The sequence below is a fragment of the Triturus cristatus genome, chromosome 3_1 (genome assembly GCF_964204655.1).
Source record: "Triturus cristatus chromosome 3_1, aTriCri1.1, whole genome shotgun sequence".
Taxonomy (NCBI): Eukaryota; Metazoa; Chordata; class Amphibia; order Caudata; family Salamandridae; genus Triturus; species Triturus cristatus.
Genome location: NC_140583.1, coordinates 238,574,693 through 238,600,343, shown reverse-complemented (window position 1 = coordinate 238,600,343; position 25,651 = coordinate 238,574,693). Strand labels below are relative to the sequence as shown.

Sequence of the window (25,651 nt, the reverse complement as noted above, 5' to 3'; positions counted from 1 at the left end):
TGCAGTGTTGCAGAGTGTTGCAGAGTGTTGTAGAGTAGAGTGGAGTGGCATGGTGCAGAGTGGAGTGGCATGGTGCAGAGTGGAGTGGCATGGTGCAGAGTGGAGTGGCATGGTGCAGAGTGGAGTGGCATGGTGCAGAGTGTTGCAGAGTGTTGCAGAGTGGCATGGTGCAGAGTGGAGTAGAGTGGAGTGGCATGGTGCAGAGTGGTGCGGCATGGTGCAGAGTGGAGTGGCATGGTGCAGAGTAGTGCATAATGGAGTGGCATGGTGCAGAGTGTTGCAGAGTGGAGTGTTGCAGAGTGTTGCAGACTGGAGTGGCATGGTGCAGAGTGTTGCAGAGTGTTGCAGAGTGGCATGGTGCAGAGCGGAGTAGGGTGGAGTAGAGTGGTGCGGCATGGTGCAGAGTGGAGTGGCAGAGTGGAGTGGCATGGTGCAGAGTGGAGTAGAGTGGAGTGTCATGGTGCAGAGTGGAGTGGCATGGTGCAGAGTGGTGGCATGGTGCAGAATGGTGCAGAGTGGAGCGGCATGGTGCAGAGTGGAGTAGAGTGGAGCGGCATGGTGCAGAGTGGTGCAGAGTGGAGTGGCATGGTCCAGAGTGTTGCAGAGTGTTGCAGAGTGTTGCAGAGTGGCATGGTGCAGAGTGGAGTAGAGTGGAGTGGCATGGTGCAGAGTGGTGCGGCATGGTGCAGAGTGGAGTGGCATGGTGCAGAGTAGTGCATAATGGAGTGGCATGGTGCAGAGTGTTGCAGAGTGGAGTGTTGCAGAGTGTTGCAGACTGGAGTGGCATGGTGCAGAGTGTTGCAGAGTGTTGCAGAGTGTTGCAGAGTGGCATGGTGCAGAGTGGAGTAGGGTGGAGTAGAGTGGTGCGGCATGGTGCAGAGTGGAGTGGCAGAGTGGAGTGGCATGGTGCAGAGTGGAGTAGAGTGGAGTGTCATGGTGCAGAGTGGAGTGGCATGGTGCAGAGTGGTGGCATGGTGCAGAATGGTGCAGAGTGGAGCGGCATGGTGCAGAGTGGAGTAGAGTGGAGTGGCATGGTGCAGAGTGGTGCAGAGTGGCATGGTGCAGAGTGTTGCAGAGTGGCATGGTGCAGAGTGGAGTAGAGTGGCATGGTGCAGAGTGGAGTAGAGTGGAGTGGCATGGTGCAGAGTGGAGTAGAGTGGAGTGGCATGGTGCGGAGTAGAGTGGAGTGGCATGGTGCAGAGAGGAGTAGAGTGGAGTGGCATGGTGCAGAGTGGAGTGGCATGGTGCAGAGTGGAGTAGAGTGGAGTGGCATGGTGCAGAGTGGAGTGGCATGGTGCAGAGTGGAGTAGAGTGGAGTGGCATGGTGCAGAGTGGAGTGGCATGGTGCAGAGTGGAGTGGCATGGTGCAGAGTGGAGTGGCATGGTGCAGAGTGGAGTGGCATGGTGCAGAATGTTGCAGAGTGGCATGGTGCAGAGTGGAGTAGAGTGGAGTGGCATGGTGCAGAGTGGAGTGGCATGGTGCAGAGTGGAGTAGAGTGGCATGGTGCAGAGTGGAGTAGAGTAGAGTGGCATGGTGCAGAGTGGAGTAGAGTGGAGTGGCATGGTGCAGAGTGGAGTAGAGTGGAGTGGCATGGTGCAGAGTGGTGCGGCATGGTGCAGAGTGGAGTGGCATGGTGCAGAGTGGTGCATAGTGGAGTGGCATGGTGCAGAGTGGAGCGGCATGGTGCAGAGTGGTGCATAGTGGAGTGGCATGGTGCAGAGTGGAGCGGCATGGTGCAGAGTGGTGCATAGTGGAGTGGCATGGTGCAGAGTGGAGCGGCATGGTGCAGAGTGGTGCATAGTGGAGTGGCATGGTGCAGAGTGGAGTAGAGTGGAGTGGCATGGTGTAGAGTGGTGCAGAGTGGAGTGGCATGGTGCAAAGTGGTGCAGAGTGGAGTGGCATGGTGCAGATTGGTGCAGAGTGGTGCAGTGTGGAGTGGCATGGTGCAGTGTTGCAGAGTGTTGCAGAGTGTTGTAGAGTAGAGTGGAGTGGCATGGTGCAGAGTGGAGTGGCATGGTGCAGAGTGGAGTGGCATGGTGCAGAGTGGAGTGGCATGGTGCAGAGTGGAGTGGCATGGTGCAGAGTGTTGCAGAGTGTTGCAGAGTGGCATGGTGCAGAGTGGAGTAGAGTGGAGTGGCATGGTGCAGAGTGGTGCGGCATGGTGCAGAGTGGAGTGGCATGGTGCAGAGTAGTGCATAATGGAGTGGCATGGTGCAGAGTGTTGCAGAGTGGAGTGTTGCAGAGTGTTGCAGACTGGAGTGGCATGGTGCAGAGTGTTGCAGAGTGTTGCAGAGTGGCATGGTGCAGAGCGGAGTAGGGTGGAGTAGAGTGGTGCGGCATGGTGCAGAGTGGAGTGGCAGAGTGGAGTGGCATGGTGCAGAGTGGAGTAGAGTGGAGTGTCATGGTGCAGAGTGGAGTGGCATGGTGCAGAGTGGTGGCATGGTGCAGAATGGTGCAGAGTGGAGCGGCATGGTGCAGAGTGGAGTAGAGTGGAGTGGCATGGTGCAGAGTGGTGCAGAGTGGAGTGGCATGGTCCAGAGTGTTGCAGAGTGTTGCAGAGTGTTGCAGAGTGTTGCAGAGTGGCATGGTGCAGAGTGGAGTAGAGTGGAGTGGCATGGTGCAGAGTGGTGCGGCATGGTGCAGAGTGGAGTGGCATGGTGCAGAGTAGTGCATAATGGAGTGGCATGGTGCAGAGTGTTGCAGAGTGGAGTGTTGCAGAGTGTTGCAGACTGGAGTGGCATGGTGCAGAGTGTTGCAGAGTGTTGCAGAGTGTTGCAGAGTGGCATGGTGCAGAGTGGAGTAGGGTGGAGTAGAGTGGTGCGGCATGGTGCAGAGTGGAGTGGCAGAGTGGAGTGGCATGGTGCAGAGTGGAGTAGAGTGGAGTGTCATGGTGCAGAGTGGAGTGGCATGGTGCAGAGTGGTGGCATGGTGCAGAATGGTGCAGAGTGGAGCGGCATGGTGCAGAGTGGAGTAGAGTGGAGTGGCATGGTGCAGAGTGGTGCAGAGTGGAGTGGCATGGTCCAGAGTGTTGCAGAGTGTTGCAGAGTGGTGCAGAGTGTTGCAGAGTGTTGCAGAGTGTTGCAGAGTGTTGCAGAGTGTTGCAGAGTGTTGCAGAGTGTTGCAGAGTGTTGCAGAGTGTTGCAGAGTGTTGCGGCATTGTGCAGAGTGTTGCAGAGTATTGCAGAGTGGTGCAGTGGAGTGGCATGGTGCAGAGTGGTGCAGTGGAGTGGCATGGTGCAGAGTGGTGCAGTGGAGTGGCATGGTGCAGAGTGGTGCAGTGGAGTGGCATGGTGCAGAGTGGTGCAGTGGAGTGGCATGGTGCAGAGTGGAGCGGCATGGTGCAGAGTGGTGCAGAGTGGAGCGGCATGGTGCAGAGTGGTGCAGAGTGGAGCGGCATGGTGCAGAGTGGTGCAGAGTGGAGCGGCATGGTGCAGAGTGGTGCTGCATGGTGCAAAGTGGTGCGGCATGGTGCAGAGTGGTGTGGCATGGTGCAAAGTGGTGCGGCATGGTGCAAAGTGGTGCGGCATGGTGCAGAGTGGTGCGGCATGGTGCAGAGTGGTGCGGCATGGTGCAGAGTGGTGCAGAGTGGAGCGGCATGGTGCAGAGTGGAGTGGCATGGTGCAGAGTGGTGCAGAGTGGAGTGGCATGGTGCAGAGTGGTGCTGCATGGTGCAGAGTGGTGCGGCATGGTGCAGAGTGGTGCGGCATGGTGCAGAGTGGTGCGGCATGGTGCAGAGTGGTGCAGAGTGGAGTGGCATGATGCAGAGTGGAGTGGCATGGTGCAGAGTGGTGCAGCATGGTGCAGAGTGGTGCAGAGTGGAGTGGCATGGTGCAGAGTGGTGCTGCATGGTGCAAAGTGGTGCGGCATGGTGCAGAGTGGTGCGGCATGGTGCAGAGTGGTGCGGCATGGTGCAGAGTGGTGCGGCATGGTGCAAAGTGGAGTGGCATGGTGCAGAGTGGAGTAGAGTGGTATACAGTGGAGTGGTGTAGAGTGGAGTGGCATTGAGTGGAGTGGTGCCACATGGAGGTTCGTAGAGTGGAGTAAAATGGCATACTGTGAGGTAGAGAGGAATAGCATAGCGATAAGTGTCATAGAGCGGACTAAAGTGGTATAGACTATAGTAGAGTGGAGTGGCATAGAGTGGAGTCTCTTAGAGTGGCATGGAGTGGCAAATAGTGGAGTGTCATAGAGTGAAGTGTTATAGAGTGGAGTGGTGTAGTGTAGAGGGGAGTAAAGTGTCAGAATGGAGTGGACTAGAGCAGAGTAGAGTTGTATAGTGGAACAGAGTGTAGTTGAGTGGCAGAGAGATAAGTTGCATAGCGTGGTGTAGCTTAGAGTGGCATAGAGTGGGGTAAAGTGGGTTAGAGTGGAGTGGCGAAGAGTGGCATAGAGTGGAGTGGAATAGAGTGTCATAGAATGGAGTGATGTAGAGTGGAGGGGTGTAGAATAGTGTTGTAGAGCAACATAGTGTAGAGTGTTGTAAAGTAATGTAGGAGCTATATCTTCCTCGGAGTCCTACGTTTCCACCTCGACAACCTCAACAACACTGCCATCCTCCTCAAAAGCATGAACAATATCGGCCTAACCCAACTAGTTACCAGCCACACTCACAACCCATAACACATGCATGACCCCATCTTCACGGCCAGTGACAGAGTCAAGTACAGTCGTGTCACAAGCTCACCTAGACAGACCACACCATTATCCCCTTCATCATCAAAAGACCCTCCCAGCACTTCCACCAAGCAGTGGACCGATGCCCTTAACACTTCCCACCCTGATACCACACCAAACCCGGAACAGGCTGTCAAGAACGTCTTTGTCTGAATCACTGACTGTACCGACAGAGTCGCCCCCACCAAGCCCAGCAAATGCAAAAGATCCACCAAGCAGAAACATTGGTACACCATGGAACTAAGAACGATGACACGCAACAACAAGCAACTAGAAGGGAAATGGCGCACTAGCAAGGATTCCACAGACAGAGCCACCTTCAAGACAGCCTTCAACCACTACCACCAGCTCCTCAAGGAGATTAAGAACAACACCCTGGCAGACCGCATCGAAGCCAGCCCAAACCACGGCAAAGTACTCTTAAACAACATAAGATGGTTTTCCAACCCCTCAGCCACCGAAATCATCATCACCCCTTCCCAGGAAATTTGTGACACCCTGCAAACTTCTTCCATGACAAGATCTCCACCATCTACAAAAACGTAGAACCCCAACTTGCCCCCTCTGACCTCATCAGCCACCTCGCTCCTACAAATGTGACCCCTGACCACCTACTCACTTCCTGGGACCAGCATACCACACAGAACACTGCAGCCCCCATGGACTACTAACCCTACCACATCTGAAACCGCGGGAGCAAGTAAATCAGCAGTAAGCTTACTACCATTTTCAATGCATCCATTGCCAACACCACCTTCCCCGAATAATGGAAGCACGCATAAGTCAGACCCCTTCTGAAGAAACCATCTGTCGACCTCACCAAACTCAAGAACTACCATCCCATCTCTGTGCTACCCTTTCCCGCCCGAGTCCTCAAAAAAGCCATCAACCCCCAACTGGCAGAACACCTGGAGAATAACAATCTTATGGACACCTCCCAATCTGGATTTCACACAAACCACAGCACTGAAACTGCCCTGATCGCTGCCTTCTCCAACATCAGAACCCTCCTTGACCGGGGAGAAATGGCAACCTTGATCTTCCTCGACCTCTCTGCAGCATTCAACACTGTATCCCACTACACCCTAATCAAAAGACGTCATCCCATCAGAATCCAAGGAGATGCCCTCCAATGGATTGCCTCCTTCCTCACTGGAAGAACCCAGAGAATCTGCCTAGATTTGTTCACCTCGGAACTCAAGAACATCATCGGCGGGATCCTTCGGGGCGCGTCCCTCAGCCGCACACTGCTCAGCGCTTACATGGCCCCTTTGGTCAATATCAGAACCCATGGACTAAACATCATATCCTATGAAGACGAGACCCAGCTCATCCACTCATTCTAAGAAGACCTCACCACCACGAGGGCCAACATCTGCAGTTGTATGATGAGTGTCACAGACTGGCTGAAAAACAACTGCCTGAAATTCAACACAGACAAAGCAGAAGATCTGATCTTCAGCAACACCACCTCCCCATGGAATGACTCTTCATGACCGCTCAAACTAGGACCCGCACCAACTCCAACTGATCATGCACACAACCTCGGCATCATTCCTGGACAGTAAACTCACCATCAAAAGCCAGATCAATGCAGTTTCATCCGCCTGCTTCCTCACTCTTTGCATGCTCCAGAAAATCTTCAAATGGCTCCCCATCAGTACCAGATGAACCATCACTCAAGTCCTAGTCATCAGCCGCCTGGACTACGGCAACTCACTCTACGCAGGAATCACCACTAACCTCCTGAAGAGACTGCAAACCATACAGAACGCGGATGCCAGACTCATCCTTGACCTCCTCAAATAGACCACATCAACCCTCACCTACACTGGCTCCCAGTACAGAAGAGAAGTCAATTCAAAATGCTGATCCACACCTACAAATCCCTACACAACTAAGGACTAGCATACATCAACCACCACCTGAACGTCCACCAACTCTGCAGACACCTGCGCTACTCATCCCTCTATCTTACACACAACCCCTGCATCTGCTAAAGCAACATTGAAGGGTGCTCCTTCTCCTACCTTGCTCCTAAATCCTGGAATGACCTCCAGTTTCACTTCCGGACCTCAATCTCTCTCCTAGAATTCCCGAAGGCAGTTAAGACCTGACTGTTCAACTGAACCCACCCGAAGCAGCAAGTCCCTTAGCACCTTGATACCCTCACAGGTGATTAACCACGCTTTATAATTCCTGCTTGATTGAGTGATTCATTGGCATTGATTAGCTAGAACACCTCAGAAAAGTGTGTAGGAAATGGGAGCTACTTTAAATTATTGACTCATTCACCTACAAATCAAGAGAGAACCTGATTCTGAAAAATCTGATTAGTCACAAGAAATTAAATACGGTGATAAGGAACTGGAACACTATAGTGAACATGTTAGAGACTATAGGGGCACTAAAGGAATATAGGAATTAATCTGAAAAGACATTGGTGGAGCAATGTACTGTATCCAAGGAAGTGATACTTCAAACCTTTTGGGTAGAATATGTAACTGAACTATTTAGTGTTCATAACAGCATAGCCCCTGTGCTCATATTTTACAGTTCTGTTTTTATTGCAATTAGGGTAACACATTAAAAAGTGAGAGTGACTATGCTAATTGATTAAGGGAATTTGCTGATATCAGTAGGACCAGATGGCCAAAATAAAAAAGAATATAAAGCAAGCTCGTATTGGGTGCACCATGGTCTTAGCCTCACTTTTTGCGGTCATCGTAGAAGGGCTCCCTTGCACTGCAAGTGTGAAAGGGAGCACTATTGGTGCCTATATTTAAGAGGATCAATAGTTTAATACTTTGTATTAAAGACTTCTTGTCCTGCTATGTCCACCTAGCAAAATATTCTCCAAGATACTCTATTATGAATTACATGCTTGGATAGCCGTGAAGGAAATATTACCTTATAAATAGAAGACCATGTTGGCAATAGCACTCCTGGTGAGCCAGAGCTTTACAGAGAATGTTGTTCCATTGCATAGTGTGTTTGTCAACTTTTCTAGCGCTTTTGCGTGAAATGCCCCAACAAATTCTCTACTAGGGACTTGTTCACAAGAACTAAAACGAGACCTACTGGGTCTGAAATATTACAAGGATGTGTGATTCAATATGGTCGCACATAGCCCATATCCTGGAGTTCTGAAAGGTGCCAATGCTTGTTTGCATTCTATGGCCTGTAGTCGTTTTTTGAAATCGGAAAATTGATACACTGCTAATTCTATAATCTAAATATTAAAACCATGATTTCATAGTATGCTCTTAGAGAACCCAGCGTTTTTGCACTAAACTTCAGCTTTAAGGAGAAGCTTGCTACGATCTAGTGCTGAAATCGTACATGTAGCACTTAGTGCAACACATTTAAAGCGAGGTCGAAGTAATGCTAATAAAATTCACATTACAGTAGAAGTGCACGCGTTATTTTAGACTGTTCCCGGTGTGCATGTTGCAGATAATATTTCGCAGGAATGCAAAATTAGTTTGTTTTAAAAAATATTAACAGATTTAAAGTAGCATGTCTTTTCTTTTCAATTTAAATTGTTCTCCGTTTCTTTCCCAAATTTACTTGATGACTGTGTTTAAAAGCAATTTGCCAGGTCAGTAAATGCGCCTTCTCACAGGCCTAAGACTAGAAGTTCCTATTCCCGTCACTGCAAACCCTTTAACATTACACTCGAAGGAGAACAGCTCTGTCTGATCCCTGCTCCATCCTCTGTGGCAACCCATCCCCCTCCTGTTGATGTGCAAGGTGAGGGCTTCCATTGTCATTCGTGTGGCCCAGGAAGAGGTGCGAACGAGCGCTGTCCCAGCAGCTGTGAATGGCAAAGGCGACCTTGACACTCCCGGCTCTAGCCGAGCCGCTTTAACCCCCTGACCCTAGTGTCTGCAAATGTCTCCCAAATGCAGTAACATCTCAGACTGGAGTCACCTTACATTAGCTAATAGCACAATTTTAAAAGCGAGTCATACTTTGCTGTGAAAAATATCTTCAAACCAGCAACTTGTGACATTCTTTACCTTATGTGATGAGGCTTAGCCCCACAGAAGTAAATCCCCCCCCAAAACAAATGCATATTGCAATTCGATATGGTAATTTTTTTTGCCATGGATAGCTCAGATTTAAACATTAATTTACGCACAAATGTTGACAATGTGCCAATATCTGTGTGTGTTTTTTAAACATGTCCTTTACAGTCTATTGGTCATTTATTCCCTATAATATACCTTTTACGCGAACACCCTATGAGTAGCACTTGTTTAAATCAAAAATCTTTCACATCTTGTGGTGTTCTGCTCCAAGGTCAATGACATAACTACATTTGTAGGTAGTTGTTAGACCTGGCACCTTGGCGTGAGTTTCCCTTCCACTTTTTGATGGTGTGCCTCGACTGTTTTGCTGGTGTTGTCCGCTCAGGGCACTGCGCCACGGCTAATCCGTGCCGCAGTGCAAGTGCTCCCTAGGTAAAGTGTACCTGTAATTGATGTCCACGATTGGTTTATTGGATTCACTGTCAGTCCCCAGTAAAGTGCACCAGGGGTGCCAGGGCTCGTGAATGCCAATGCTGCTGGTGGGCTTGCAGCGCTGGTTGCGCCACCCACGGAAGCGGCCTTGTAAAGTGTGTCTAGGGCCTGCCACCGCAGACCCTGTGCGCGGTCCGGGACCGTCGAGCTGACTGCGCAAGTGCCCCCACTTGCCAGTCCCTAAACCTTCCCTTACCTACATATTAGCCACCCCTCTGGTAGGCCCAAGGGCAGGGTGCATTGTAGGCATAAGGTAGGACATGCCCTGATGTGTGTGGCATGTCTTAGTAGTGAATTACAGCCATTTTCGTTCTTCACTATTGAAGGCTACCTGCTCTCCATAGGCCAGAATGGGCTGCTGGGATCACGCCAACGCTGTGACCCCAGTGGACTCAGAGAGCATGGTAGAAGTGTCAAGTTTAGTATGCCTGAACTCAGGATGATAAAATACTTCTTGTAGTCAAGTTTATTTTAATATCCTGGGTTTGTAAATACTACTTTTAGAAAGTTAGTATTTACTGACCTGACCATCTCAGTCCGCCTCTGCTGTATGTGTGTGTGTTCTGCCCAGCAACAGTAAGGAGCAGGGTTGGGGAATCCCCAGAGACAGGTTGGCTGCCAGGTGGTGGGTAGAGAGATTACACCTGGATGGGTGGGAGGAGTACACCTTGACTCTTGAATAGACCTGTGCTCTGCCACCACAAAGCCGGCGCCACCCCCTGTGGGGCGGCTGATGTCTCTGCCCTGCTGCTGAAAGGAAAGAGCAGAGTCACCATAACAAAGTGCTCCAGAACTGGACTGAGCCAGGCCTAGGCCCCCTGGCGCTAAAGAACAAAAGAATCATGGTATAAAAGTAGGAGCCTGGCTCCTAAGAAATCAGAATCCTGTTTACCACAAAGAACCTCTGCCCGACTAGAAGGAGAAGAAGACGCCGGAGGAGCTGGCCTGCTGCTTGCCTTGCTGAGAGAGGAGAGGAAGAGACTTACTGAAAAGACTTTGCTACTTTGTGCTTGAACATTCTCCAAGGGCTTGATCTGAGCTTGCCCCCTGAACTGAACCCCAGGAACAGTGGGTTCTCTGTGCTTCTTGCTCGTCCTCCAATTCGAGCCGTGTGTGCATCCCGCTGGAAAAGAGACTGCGCCCCTCATCGCCCCTCCTAGGGCCGTGACACTCAGAAGCTCGCCTGCCTCCAACCCGTGAGAGCCCCGTTCCGTCCGGAGCCGCTCTCTGTTCCCGGGCCAGGCCGCCTGCATCCCTGTCACCGCCTGCCATTGGAGTGCGCTGAACGCGCTATCCCCCCTCCTGCCGGAAGCCGTCCGACGACTGTGATCTACGCCGGGTCACCCAGCTGCACTAACCGTGCCCTGCGACCCCGCTTCGCTATCCCCGGACTTCTCAGGCCGCGCCGCCCCCGCTGTGGAGACCCTCCTGCACCGCCGTGCTAAAGGGTCGCTGGCCGCGCCTGCCTACGTGCCCACACCTGCTGATTGAGGACCCAAGAACACTTCCCAAGCTGAGAGTCGCACCGACCTGTGCCGACTCTCCTAATCACGAAAGAAGTCCAGTATCGGGCTCGGGGCCCGCAACGCCTTATTTCCCCGTTCGCAGGAACCGATCTCTGTGAGTACTGGAACTACAAGTAAAGAACCTACGAACTATCCATTTGAAACTACGAACCAAGAACATTTGCCTGCTGTATAACCTGGTGGCCTAGCGAAAACGTTATTGGTCTTGTGATAAGTCTGTTGAGATATATATACCTTATTTTTACATAAAGAATCGTATTTTTATATATATCCAAGGCTGGTGTCCGTTTCTGGGGGGATTGATGTATTTACTGTGTGTACGATCGTAAGTGCTTAACCAACAACGCCTGAGGAATCGCCTTGGCTGCTCACGCCACGCACCTAGAGGGTGAGCAAGGGTCATTCGCGAGGGGTTATCCTGCGCCCTGACGTGGAGGAGAGGGTTCCTGCTTGACACAAGGGCAACCTTGCGCCAACCAGAGATCCCCGACTCTAACATTGGTGGCAGCGGTGGGATTTCGGATTTGCACTTGTAATTTGCATACAGTGAATTATTAATCACCAGATAGTGAGAGCAGACCAAATAACGCAGCCACAGGTTTGTAATTGTTGAACTTTGTTGAGACATCTGCCATTACTGCAACCATGCCTGGCTCACACTCCGCTGGGAGGGCCCTCTCTGTGATTTCTGGAATCGATGAGGTGGATTGGGAGAGACTGGAAGGCTACACGATGGAGCAATTGAAAGGCTACAGTGTACAATTCAGAGTCCCCCATGCTGGATGCAAGAGGAAGCCCCAGTACACCAAGGCGTTGAGAGCCTGGAAGGAGTCACGAGACCTACGGAATGCGGGGGACATCGTTCCACCCGACAACCTTGAGGAGCCCAGCAGAGTCCGGTCGCCAGAGGAGCTGGCAGACAGGGCAGCAGACAGGGCGCATGCAATGGAGATGGCAGAGTTGGCAGGACAGATGGAAATGGAAAAGCAGAAGTTGGCCCTGGAGGCACAACAACGCCAAATGGATCATGATATCAGATTGAAGGAGTTGGAGCTGAAGGCGAAAAGTTTGGACACCGCTCCTTCTGGTGGCAGCACTCCACCAGCGCAGGTAGAGTCCAAGGTGTACATCCCCAAAGATGTAGTAAAGGAGTATTTCAGAAAGGATGACATAGGGCAGTGGTTTAGGGCCTACGAGGTGGCCATGTCCTCACACCGGGTCCCTGAGAAAGACTGGGGAGCGGGGTTGTGGGGAAGGTTCCTTGCTGAAGGGCGTGACACACTGTTAGATTTACCCTTAGATCTCCAAACCTCATACCCCCATATGAAGGAAGCTTTAATGACCAGGTATGGGTTAACTCCTGAGCTATATAGACAGAGGTTCAGGGAGACCAAGAAGATCCCTGAGAGTACGTATGTGGAATATGTGACCTTTTTCTGCAGAGCGCTGGATGGTTGGGTGAAGGGTAGCAAAGTGAGTGATTATCAAGGGCTGCTTGATTTAATTGCATGGGAGCACTTGTCCAGTCAATGTTTTCCTGAGCTACGCCAGCACCTGATTGATAGCAAGCTGTCCAACCCGAGGAAGCTTGCTGAGGAGGCGGACCGCTGGCTCAGCACCAGGGTCCACAAGGGTCAAGTGGGAGACTCCGCCAAAGGTGGGCAGGGTCCCCAGCAGAAGAGTGGGGGGGACAAGGGTAAACAGAAGGGGTTCCAAAAAGGCCCCCAAAGTAATTCCCAAGGGAACCAGCAGAAGGGTTCTCAGCCTCCCCCACCCCCGCAGCAGAACGGGGCCCCGACAGGTAGACCTGTTCCAAAGGGGCCCTTCAATTGTTATAAGTGTGGTGACCCGGGTCACATTGCCTCTGATCCTAAGTGTCGCCTGTTTGGTAAGACCGCACCCACTGGTGCTCCACCCCGGCAAGTAGCTAGTGTTAACTTTGGGGAGGAGGTAGCAGTCCAGGAGGGTGGGGGTCCCGGGCAGATGACCCTAGTCTCGCTAGGAGACAGTGAGATGGTCCCTGTAACCTACCTGCCCTCTAACACTAAGAAATATGGGCAGGTGGTGACCATCAATGGAAAGAAGGTTGAGGCTCTTAGAGATACAGGAGCCAGCGTGACCTCGGTGAGGCAACACCTGGTGTCTCAAGAGCAGATTGTACCCAATGCCTACTGTAGGGTTGTCAATGCTGACAACGTAGAGAGTCGTTGTCCAATGGCTCAAGTTCCCTTTGAGTGGGGGGAGGTCTCTGGTACTCTACAAGTCGCTGTGAGAACTGACATGCCTGTAGACTGTCTGCTAGGGAACGACCTGGAGAGTTCCCCTTGGGAGAAGGTGGAGAAGACCACGCATCTGAGGATGGTGGGTCTACCCGACTGGGCGTGCGTGACCACCCGGTCCATGGCAGCCAGTAGGGGTGTTGAGAGGGTCCTGGAGCCTGAGGGAGAGGTCCAGGAACCGGCCTTAGGGAGAAGGCGCAGGAGGCGCGGGAAACCGGCCCCCGAAGTTCCCACGGCCCAGGAGGAAGTAGACCCTGAGGGGGATGCTCTGGAGCCTACCGGGGAACAGATTGCCGAACTGGGAGATCTGCCTGAGCTGACCCATTGGCAGCAAGAAGGAGGTCCCTCCAGGGAGGAATTCTGCAGGGAGCAGAAAGAAGGCCCTTCTCTCGTGGGTATGCGGCAACAGGCTGCAGACCAGGCCAATGGTGTTCAGGCCAAAACACACTACGTGTACTGGGAGAGTGACCTCCTGTATTCCGAGCCTAAGGCTGCTGAACCTGGGTCAGCCCGTGTGCTGGTGGTACCCCAGAAGTTCAGAACCTTCCTACTGGGGCTGGCTCATGATGTGCCTTTAGCAGGACATTTGGGGATGGACAAGACCTATGACAGGCTTGTCACCCACTTTTACTGGCCCCAAATGCACAAGAATTCCGATTCCTACTGCAGAACCTGTCAGACTTGCCAGGCAAGTGGTAAGAGCGGAGGGAAGCACAAGGCTCCTCTGCAACCTTTCCCTGTGGTCGGTACGCCATTCCAACGAGTGGGTATTGATATTGTGGGGCCTCTGGACCCCAAGACAGCCCTGGGCAACAGGTTCATCCTGGTCTTGGTGGACCATGCCACCCGGTACCCTGAAGCCATCCCTCTGAGGACAGTGACGGCCCCCGTGGTGGGACGGGCACTGATGGGAATTTTCTCCCGAGTGGGATTCCCTCTAGAGGTGGTGAGCGACAGGGGGACCAATTTCATATCCACGTATATGAAATCCCTGTGGAAGGAGTGTGGGGTAACTTACAAGTTCACCACTCCTTACCACCCCCAAGGAAATGGGTTGGTTGAGAGATTCAACCGAACCCTCAAAGGCATGATCATGGGCCTGGACGGTCCAATGAGGCGTAAGTGGGACGTCCTCTTGCCATGCCTGCTCTTCGCTTACCGAGAGGTGCCGCAGAAGTCTCTAGGGTTCAGCCCCTTTGAGCTTCTGTATGGTCACCCGGTAAGAGGACCTCTGAGTTTGGTAAAGGAAGGCTGGGAGCAATCTCCCAGGAAACCTCCCCAGAATGTATATAGTTACATGCTGGCCTTCCGAAACCAGACTCGGCGTTTCAGGCAACTTGCTGAGGCAAATCTGGAAGCCAGCCAGGAGGAGATGAAGCGGTGGTACGACCGGAATGCCACTCTGGTAGAGCTTCAACCTGGACAAAAGGTGTGGGTCTTGGCCCCAGTGGAGCCGTGTGCACTTCAGGATAAGTGGACAGGTCCATTTGAGGTTGTGGAGCGCAAAAGTCCTATCACCTACTTGGTGGACATGCAGACTCCCAGGAACCCTTTGAGGGTCCTACATGTTAACCGCCTTAAGCCCCACTTAGAGAGGACCGAAGTGGGCATGCTGCTGGCCACTGATGATGGAATGGAAGAGGAGACCGAGCCTCTTCCTGACCTCTTAGTGGCCTCTGAGAAAGATGGGTCAGTGGATGGAGTTAACCTCTCACCCACCCTGACGCCCGAACAACAGGAAGATTGCCGCCACTTGCTGGGACAGTTTTCCGACCGATTCTCCCTGGTTCCTGGTGTCACAGATTGGTGCGTCCATGATGTGGACACAGGAGACAGCTTACCTGTAAAGCACAAGGCTTACCGGGTAACTGACAGGGTCAGAGCTTGCATTAAGGAGGAGGTCTCCAAAATGCTTGCGCTAGGGGTGGTTGAGTCCTCCAGCAGTCCTTGGTCCAGCCCCGTGGTCTTGGTCCCAAAGGCTGCTGCGCCGGGAGCCACACCTGAACTCCGGTTCTGTGTGGACTACAGAGGACTCAATTCAGTCACGAAGACTGACGCGCACCCCATCCCCAGAGCTGACGAGCTCATCGATCGGTTAGGGGCTGCCCGGTTCCTCAGTACGTTTGATTTAACGTCTGGGTACTGGCAGATCGCCTTGACCGATGGGGCCAAAGAGAGGTCCGCATTCTCTACACCAGATGGGCACTTCCAGTTCCGAGTCATGCCATTTGGGATGAAGAATGCCCCTGCCACCTTTCAGAGGTTGGTCAACCAGGTACTGGTTGGGCTGGATGCGTTCAGTGCCGCCTACCTGGATGACATCGCAGTGTTCAGTGCCACCTGGCCTGAACACCTGCGCCACCTCTGGGAAGTGTTGATGGCGCTGCGCCGAGCAGGCCTCACGATCAAGGCAAGCAAGTGCCAGATCGGGCAGGGTTCCGTGGTGTACTTGGGACACCAAGTGGGGAGTGGCAAGGTGGCACCCTTGCAACCCAAAATTGAGACCATCCTGGCTTGGGAACCCCCCAAGACGCAGACCGCAGTGAGGGCCTTCCTGGGGCTCACTGGGTACTACAGGAGGTTTGTCAAGGGCTATGGAACGATCGTTGCCCCCTTGACAGAGCTGACTTCGAAGAAGCAGCCCAGGAACGTGATTTGGACTGACACCTGTCAGAAAGCTTTCGACACCCTGAAGACTGCCATGTGCACGGCGCCCGTGCTCTTGGCCCCTGACTTCTCCAAGGAATTCCTAGTACAGACAGACGCTTCAGAGCATGGTGTAGGGGCTGTTCTCTCACAGATGACTGAGGAGGGCTGGGACCAACCCGTAGCCTTCATCAGTAGGAGGTTACTTCCACGGGAAAGTAGGTGGAGTGCAATTGAGCGAGAAGCATTTGCTGTGGTCTGGGCGCTGAAGAAGCTAAGACCCTACTTGTTTGGGTCTCACTTCCGGGTTCAGACGGACCACAGGCCCCTCAGATGGTTGATGCAAATGAGGGGTGAAAACCCGAAGCTGTTGAGGTGGTCCATCTCCCTACAGGGTATGGACTTTACGGTGGAACACCGTCCTGGTACAGATCACGCCAACGCTGACGGTCTGTCCAGGTATTTCCGCCTTAGTGACGAGGAACCCCCTGGGCAAGGGTAGTTCTCCCCACATTTCAGCTGGAGGGGACACGTGTTAGACCTGGCACCTTGGCGTGAGTTTCCCTTCCACTTTTTGATGGTGTGCCTCGACTGTTTTGCTGGTGTTGTCCGCTCAGGGCACTGCGCCACGGCTAATCCGTGCCGCAGTGCAAGTGCTCCCTAGGTAAAGTGTACCTGTAATTGATGTCCACGATTGGTTTATTGGATTCACTGTCAGTCCCCAGTAAAGTGCACCAGGGGTGCCAGGGCTCGTGAATGCCAATGCTGCTGGTGGGCTTGCAGCGCTGGTTGCGCCACCCACGGAAGCGGCCTTGTAAAGTGTGTCTAGGGCCTGCCACCGCAGACCCTGTGCGCGGTCCGGGACCGTCGCGCTGACTGCGCAAGTGCCCCCACTTGCCAGTCCCTAAACCTTCCCTTACCTACATATTAGCCACCCCTCTGGTAGGCCCAAGGGCAGGGTGCATTGTAGGCATAAGGTAGGACATGCCCTGATGTGTGTGGCATGTCTTAGTAGTGAATTACAGCCATTTTCGTTCTTCACTATTGAAGGCTACCTGCTCTCCATAGGCCAGAATGGGCTGCTGGGATCACGCCAACGCTGTGACCCCAGTGGACTCAGAGAGCATGGTAGAAGTGTCAAGTTTAGTATGCCTGAACTCAGGATGATAAAATACTTCTTGTAGTCAAGTTTATTTTAATATCCTGGGTTTGTAAATACTACTTTTAGAAAGTTAGTATTTACTGACCTGACCATCTCAGTCCGCCTCTGCTGTATGTGTGTGTGTTCTGCCCAGCAACAGTAAGGAGCAGGGTTGGGGAATCCCCAGAGACAGGTTGGCTGCCAGGTGGTGGGTAGAGAGATTACACCTGGATGGGTGGGAGGAGTACACCTTGACTCTTGAATAGACCTGTGCTCTGCCACCACAAAGCCGGCGCCACCCCCTGTGGGGCGGCTGATGTCTCTGCCCTGCTGCTGAAAGGAAAGAGCAGAGTCACCATAACAAAGTGCTCCAGAACTGGACTGAGCCAGGCCTAGGCCCCCTGGCGCTAAAGAACAAAAGAATCATGGTATAAAAGTAGGAGCCTGGCTCCTAAGAAATCAGAATCCTGTTTACCACAAAGAACCTCTGCCCGACTAGAAGGAGAAGAAGACGCCGGAGGAGCTGGCCTGCTGCTTGCCTTGCTGAGAGAGGAGAGGAAGAGACTTACTGAAAAGACTTTGCTACTTTGTGCTTGAACATTCTCCAAGGGCTTGATCTGAGCTTGCCCCCTGAACTGAACCCCAGGAACAGTGGGTTCTCTGTGCTTCTTGCTCGTCCTCCAATTCGAGCCGTGTGTGCATCCCGCTGGAAAAGAGACTGCGCCCCTCATCGCCCCTCCTAGGGCCGTGACACTCAGAAGCTCGCCTGCCTCCAACCCGTGAGAGCCCCGTTCCGTCCGGAGCCGCTCTCTGTTCCCGGGCCAGGCCGCCTGCATCCCTGTCACCGCCTGCCATTGGAGTGCGCTGAACGCGCTATCCCCCCTCCTGCCGGAAGCCGTCCGACGACTGTGATCTACGCCGGGTCACCCAGCTGCACTAACCGTGCCCTGCGACCCCGCTTCGCTATCCCCGGACTTCTCAGGCCGCGCCGCCCCCGCTGTGGAGACCCTCCTGCACCGCCGTGCTAAAGGGTCGCTGGCCGCGCCTGCCTACGTGCCCACACCTGCTGATTGAGGACCCAAGAACACTTCCCAAGCTGAGAGTCGCACCGACCTGTGCCGACTCTCCTAATCACGAAAGAAGTCCAGTATCGGGCTCGGGGCCTGCAACGCCTTATTTCCCCGTTCGCAGGAACCGATCTCTGTGAGTACTGGAACTACAAGTAAAGAACCTACGAACTATCCATTTGAAACTACGAACCAAGAACATTTGCCTGCTGTATAACCTGGTGGCCTAGCGAAAACGTTATTGGTCTTGTGATAAGTCTGTTGAGATATATATACCTTATTTTTACATAAAGAATCGTATTTTTATATATATCCAAGGCTGGTGTCCGTTTCTGGGGGGATTGATGTATTTACTGTGTGTACGATCGTAAGTGCTTAACCAACAACGCCTGAGGAATCGCCTTGGCTGCTCACGCCACGCACCTAGAGGGTGAGCAAGGGTCATTCGCGAGGGGTTATCCTGCGCCCTGACGTGGAGGAGAGGGTTCCTGCTTGACACAAGGGCAACCTTGCGCCAACCAGAGATCCCCGACTCTAACAGTAGTATCCCTGCCTTTGATAAAACGTTGCAAGAATACTGCTCAGATCATAACTTCTATTCTTGCCCATCTGGCATAATTTTTAGGTCTGGGCGAAACTGAAAACACACCATCGTAATTTGTGCAATTTTGGGAATTTATTGTTACTCGAAATTCCTGAAACTATGCCATTTCTCTATGTTGTGAAAGTATGTGCTTTTGACAGCAAAATGTTACCATAAACATATGGAGATAACGCATATGGCCAGAACAAAAGCTGCTGTTGCTCTCTCCACCCGTGTTTTTATGTGATATTTTTCCATCGAAATATGTCCTTGCATCAAAATTGATATGAGGACACATTTCACGCTAAAATATAGCGTTAAATGATGGATTCGCATTTTGCATTGTTATGCATTCATTTTTCTAAAATGTAATGTAATAACACAAAAGCAAATTTCGCATACCCCTCTCATTTTTCTCATTTGACAAGCTCTTTGCCCTGTGCATGCTGCCAATTGGATATCTAGGCTTCTCTGATTGTCCCCTTTCTTTGGTGTACATGAACACAGAAAGCCATTGTCCTTCTGATTAGGCTAGCACTGTGTTGCTGACCATAGATATGTTGTATTCCTACCAATATTGTAATTTGTGTGCCTATTTCTCACAGCTCGTGCTCCATCCATAGGCACTACTCCCCAGAACAAAATAAAAGCACCTCTCTTGTGACTCACAAATGACAAAAAATACTTCCCACATAGTGCGATAAATACAACATTCTGCAAGCCGTGTACTCCCTGATGGTGTATCATGCGACTCATCCAAAAATGTGCTTCAGAATCACACATAGGGGTATGAAGCGCTAAGTAAGAGCTACAGTGCAATACAATTCAATGATAGCAGCACCCCAGTCCTTACTACTGGGAGCAGGCTACTATTGGCTCTGAACCCCGCCTGTGCCTGATACCACTGCACCTGCTGCGCTTGTGCTCCGTGCTCGGACTAGGATTTTGCTACAGTGAGCTCTTCTCCCCCAGTACTGGTGCCACTGTATCTACTGCACTTTGTGCGTGACAATGCCTAGCATCCTTGGATGAGGTCGGTGGACATAAATATTTTTTTACTGTTTGCACAATGTAGCACTGTACACTTTCACGCAGTGTTATACAGTCCATCTTTTTGGTACATTTGGGCTGAAAAGTAATAGAATGCTTTGAATAATCAGTTCCTTTTTGTTTTTTTTTTAACAACAATTACAAACAAACTGAACTTTTATTAACCTTTAGTAAATACTGTGTGCCTTTTACCCCAGGCATTTCTTACAGACTAGCCTTGCTGTTTCCTCCTTCGAGGTTTCCAATTTCTCCAGAATGTATTTGGGACAGCAGGAAATGCAGGTGCTCCCAGGCTCAGTATCTGGACTTTAACCTCTGTCTCCTAGCCAGGGACTTTGAAACACAAAGAACGCAATCTGCATACATTAACACCTTCAAGTGCACGGCCTAGAAAGCTTTGAGTTGTTAATACAGGGATTCCTCCCTGCCTGAAAAGAGTGGAGGTTTTCATTTATTTTATTTTGTGAACAACTGCTTTGCAGTGCCTCTGCTTTCAGCGTGACCCTGCAGTAATAGTATTTTTATAAGGAGCTTCATGGCACATTTTTGCAGCTTTTTAAAATTCTGTAAATAACAGGTTCGTATAATTTAATGGTGAGAGTGGAAAATGAGGGAAACAACATTTAAGGTCTCGTTTTTCCCAGACAATTGCCATCTAATGTCCATTGTCCATTATTCATTTAATAACGGACAGCACTTGCCCGTACTTTCACAACTGTTGTACTTTTAAAAGTCAGCACGCTTTGGCGCATGCTCATGTGTCTCCGCTGTCCGTGTCATGTTACAGAATTTGATGCTCCGTAGTCGTAATACATGAAATAATACATATAGACATTTTACCCAGTGATTGTTCATTGGGATGGGTAGTTTCCCGCATTTTTGGTTATCAACAGCATTAGTGACTGAGCATCTTTGTTTCTATTCTTTGTCTCTCGTTTTCAGCGGGGAGGGCTGAGTGCACTGGACTGAGTGCACTCACTTTGCAAATCTAAGTGGAAAAACAGCAGCCATTGAATTCTGTGATGAAGCCTTGCTGTTTGTTCAAACTTCATACACCATGAACTGCGAGTTTCCTTGCCATCCAATGACAAGGCAGGCTGGCATTAGAGTTCTGGGCTTTCAGATAGCACTCACAGTTTCATCTTTAAACCAATGGCATTTTTGTCTACTTCAGGATGCACAGACAATGCTGGTATTGATTAGTAGCTCCGTAGTAGCTCAGATCATGAAAGGGAGAGGCTAGCCTATGATATTTTTTCACTGCTTGTCAATGGTGCGAGCTACTGTTTGGTTAGCACAAGTTTAGTGGTTATCTAGTGGTGTTGTGTACAAAGTTATACCCGTGACCCTCTTTATTTCTCAGATTGACCCAGCTGCAGCCCTCCCTCTGCCATGTTCTGACAACAGTAATAAGTTAACCATTTGTAAACCAGGAGCCAACTGGCAATGCTGTCAGCAGGATCCATATCCTTTCAGAACAAGAATCAACCATGGTCTTATGGTCTTATCTAAGCCAACTAGAGAGTTTCACTGTGGATCCCTTCAGGCCAGAAAATGCAAGTTCTCCAATCCACAGCTGGAGGTGTTGACCAATGAAATTGTAAAGCACCACACACCATGTGGACCACATTGTCATGCTGCGAGATGTTGTTGTTGAGCATAAACAGGAGATCATGGCCAAAGTGGAGGACCCACAACCACATGTATCTGAAACTGTGAGAAGAGAAGGTTCATGCTAACGTCCATATACCAATAGCCCATAATGAAAGATTGGGATGCCAATACTTGAAACATGGCACATATGTACAATCAGCAAGAACTCTGGAAAGGGAAAATCAGTTTGTGACTCATTACTTTATACTGCAATCCACGTTCCACAACACCTGTGATTAGTGCTTCAGGATACCCAGGAGGCAGCGTCTGTGTAATTTGTCAGTGGTAAAATATGTTAGAAGATGCCAGAGAACAGATACCTTGTCTCTAAGTGAACTGGCATGCAGGTTTCTGTTTCATAACGGGCATTGACAAAATCTTACAGGTTTCACAGTAAAATCACACAATCCAACATTGGTATGCAACAGATTGCCATGGTGTTGTGCAGAACAACAGTATAAAGGAATTTTAGACATATTAGAAGATCTGCTCGTCAGCACAGGCCCTAGGCATCCCTATATGCACACCCTTTCAATGAATTTCATATAATGCTTGTTCCTAAGTACCACTAGCCATAGGTGCCAACATTACATGATGTGTAGATGTGCACTACTGTGCTAATTGAAATTGCTCCATCAGTGCTAACCATCAGGACCACACCTATGGCAAGCACCACTGCTGCCTCTGTACCTACCATCACTCATACCTTAGAGGCCATCAGTCCACCACCTCCATGACTTCCACCATAGTCAACTCAGCAACACCTACGAGTGTTGTACCAACAGAAACCACACAGCCTAAGCCACTGTTCAGAGCTCTGCCTTTGCTGGTAGCGGCCTCTCTACAGCAAACAATACAGTGCCCATTGAAACATCTGTAGAGGTTCAAGTTCAGATTCATCATGGGCATATAATCCCATTTCTACATGAAGGTATGGGGGAGGTGGAGGAGAGTGTTGAGGCAGTGGGGTTGTCAGATGCTCAGGAAAACTGGAGGTCACAACACCTCACAGCAGAGGAGGGAACAGCTGCCACTTCTCAGGATGAGGCCCAATAACCTGCTAACTGAATGCAGGAGCTGACCAAATAAAACTCCTAGCTACCTTTGGTACACAATTTAAAAGCACATTTGCACTCATTATGATCAGGGACAACTTGTAGGGGCTGCTACATCACACACATAAGGTAGACTAGTAAGCTCAATGACACAGCACACTAGAGGCACTTCACATTCTCCTAGACATGCTCTCTGAAATGACTCAGTGCATTCGTAATGACAAAGAGTCAGCAGATATGCAAGTGAAACATCCACTGGCTCAGCTTTGAAAAGTTTAACCAACCTTTTAGATATGAAGGAGATGGGCATACAATGTATGATGCGCTTTACAGTAAGCAAAGCAGCATCCACCAAATTGCCAACATTCTCCTCACAGGCCTCACCATAGAGAGGAATTAAAAATTTGGCCTTTACGGCAAAACTTTCAGTAAATCATGGGAAGGCTACACACAGCAAGCTGGAATAGGCCATGATTTATTTTTATAACTATTGGTTTGCTGCAGTTACAGATCTTTATACTGCAGAGGTGTTCATAGGTTTTTTTGAGTGCACTCTTTATGATTTGTGTTGCAGGATATAGTTTGGCCATTAAACCTTTATGCACCAGCGCACCTCTCTGCTGTTTAAAGGGAACAAATGTTATGCAAGCTTAATCTAGGTTAATTACCAAATATAGGAATAACACATTTTGCAGATTGTATTTTTGGGTGGTTATCAATTTAAGTAACTTTTGTCTCACCGGATATGCCAACTTGGTTCGGGCTAAGAGTACATCAGTGGACTGATGACGTGACCGAGTCAAGACCCTGCCAGTCCTCTACAGGCACCACTATCTACAGTCCCCATCACCTGTGCTAAATCCTGAGGCATCATCACAGAGTGTTAGAGCGGCACTTGTGAGAGAAGCCTGTCACAGGCAGAACAGGCAAAGACCCTGCACACCATCACCAAAAAAGAATGGCGATGTTCCTGTCCATTGGAACCCTGTGCTCTTTTCATACATTGCAGGTGGTAAGAAAACCTGCTCCAAATCAATTAATGCTCTGAATCCCATGTTTTATTTTATAGCAGGCTCTAAATCTCAGTTTTTTTATTCACAGCAGATGGGAAATCAGAGGCTGCTCCTCATAGTGGTTAGATGATTCACACTCCAGATGCATGGTGAAGGCCCTTCCATCAGCTCTGTAGGAGGGTATGGATCCCTCCTTGCTATTTCTGAAGAGTTGGTAAAGCAGTCTTCTGGTTCTTAAGTACCATCCCTCCATCACCTGAGGTATCAGAAGATGGCAAGTGCAAACTCATGGTTTGTTGCAGATGGTATATACCCCTCTGTGTGCTCCAATGTGTCTCTTGTTTCATGGCTTGTTGTAAACCCCTATTGCCCCTTTTGTGGTTTAGTGGCATAACAGATGCCCACAGTATAACAAACATTATCTTCATTCTGCAATGGCTAGCATGGCTTCCTACAATACGCTGTGGACTAAAACCATTATTGTAGGGTCTGATGCATCACTCAAGAAAATAAACACACCACCCTGCTCTCAGCCCATCACCCACCACACACCCACCACCAAACAGTCGGTACATTTATGAGAGAGCTGCCCATCAAAATTAGTGAAGAATGCTCTTAAGCACTGGATATTCTTTTTATCAAAATCATATGATTCAGATCTTGCTGGACTATTTTCATTTTAGTTTAGTGAAGGACTCCTATCTTTAACAGGGTCACATGTTATGGTTTAATTTCCCACCAAAAACGTCTGTTTGCCTTTCTCTGTTCCTGAAGAGAGGATTTACTATCCCCTTTGAGGAAGCCTAGTTGTATGCCCTACACACACTGACATATAACATTTGGACTCCTTAAACATGTTTATGGTGACATTGTGGAAGACTCCTATAATTAAGGTGGCATATTTTGAGTTGTTTAATCACATGAAAAAGACAGCTGTATGTAGGCTAAGGTGAAATTATCTACTCTTACACAACTATACCAGCTCAGTTTAGGAACTCAATTTGTTTGACTCATCAATGCTGTTGAAGACTCTTGTAGTTAACATGGGCAATTCTGGGAATGTGCTTTTTTTCATGAAGAAGGCAGTGTTTAAGAACTCCTGTATTGCACCCAAATATGAAACTTGGCTCCAAAATTGATTTTTCATCTTTATTAAAGGGCACATTTTGATTTTGTCTCTATTCCCATTAAAAGGCAGTCATACTATGCCACTGTCAATGTGGTTGTTTTATAGTCTTGCACAAAATGACAATCAGGCTCGCTCTGGAAATACAGCTGTATGTTCCACTTATAGAACTTGTGCTCCCAAACACAGCAAATGTTTTAATCTTTTTGAATAAAGTTTATGTATGTACATACAATAGTTTATGGAGTGTGAGCCAAGGTAGCTCGAAGGAGCCCCAATCGCAGGTAGAAGAAACACTCTGAGAGGAGAAAGAGCTTTGGGAGGAGATGCCCATTATGTTCCCGAATTCTAGACACAAAAATAACAAAGATGTGCCAGTCCTTAAAGCTATTTCTACAATGTAATATAACCAACAGGGTCAGAAAGAATTAGTGCTGGGAGGTTGTTACAATCAGAAATGTAATTTTGTCTTCAATATGGAGACTAGCAGATAAGGTGGTGACTAGAAAAGAGAATGAGAACTCAGATGTTTAGATTTATAGGGAAGTTTGGACCTTCAGGGATGAAAACAGTTCAATTCAGTTATTGCTGCATTTGAAGTGGGATTATTCCAATCTAGCTCCCACAGGGACTTGAATACCACTATTATCACATCACATCATCCGATGTATATTTATAAAGCACACACTCATGCCTGGGGGTGTCTTGGTGCTGATTAACAATAGATTTTTGTTACCCAAGTCAAGGGTGCTCATTTTATCAACCGTGGAAGAATGAAAGTCCAAATGGGACACTAGGATTCAAACGTGTGTGTGTGTGTGTTCAAACACAAATCCCTTAAGTGGATAGATTAGTTTACTAAGCCACCAGACTAAGACTATCTATTTCTTCTGGGTCTTCAAAATAACTATAATCGCACACATCACTGTGGAGACTTGAATAGGACTATAATCACACAATCACTGTATGTACTTGAACATCACTGTGTTCACACACTATCTCTGTGGGGACTTGAACATGACTATAATTACACACTATCTCTGTGGTGTCCTCTGCATCACTATAATCAATCGAATACTATCTGTGTGTGGTAGTGAACAAGACTATCATCACACACTATTTCTGCGGAGACTGTGGGAACACTGTAAACATACACCAACTCTGTGGGGAACTGAACATCTCTACAATTACACACTATCTCTGTGGGGACCTGGGAATTCATATAATCACACACTATCGATATGGGGGCCAGGGTATGTATAATTTCACACTATCTTTGTGGGGACCTGGGCATCAATATACATTCACTTT

The 25,651-nt window shown here is 49.6% G+C and overlaps 1 protein-coding gene across 1 annotated transcript in view; it reads left to right on the top strand.

The window, feature by feature from the left end:
* Nucleotides 1-25,651, top strand: part of OTUD7A (OTU deubiquitinase 7A) — a 1,294,251-nt gene that overhangs the window by 412,122 nt on the left and 856,478 nt on the right. The gene's annotated exons all lie outside the window — the stretch shown is intronic.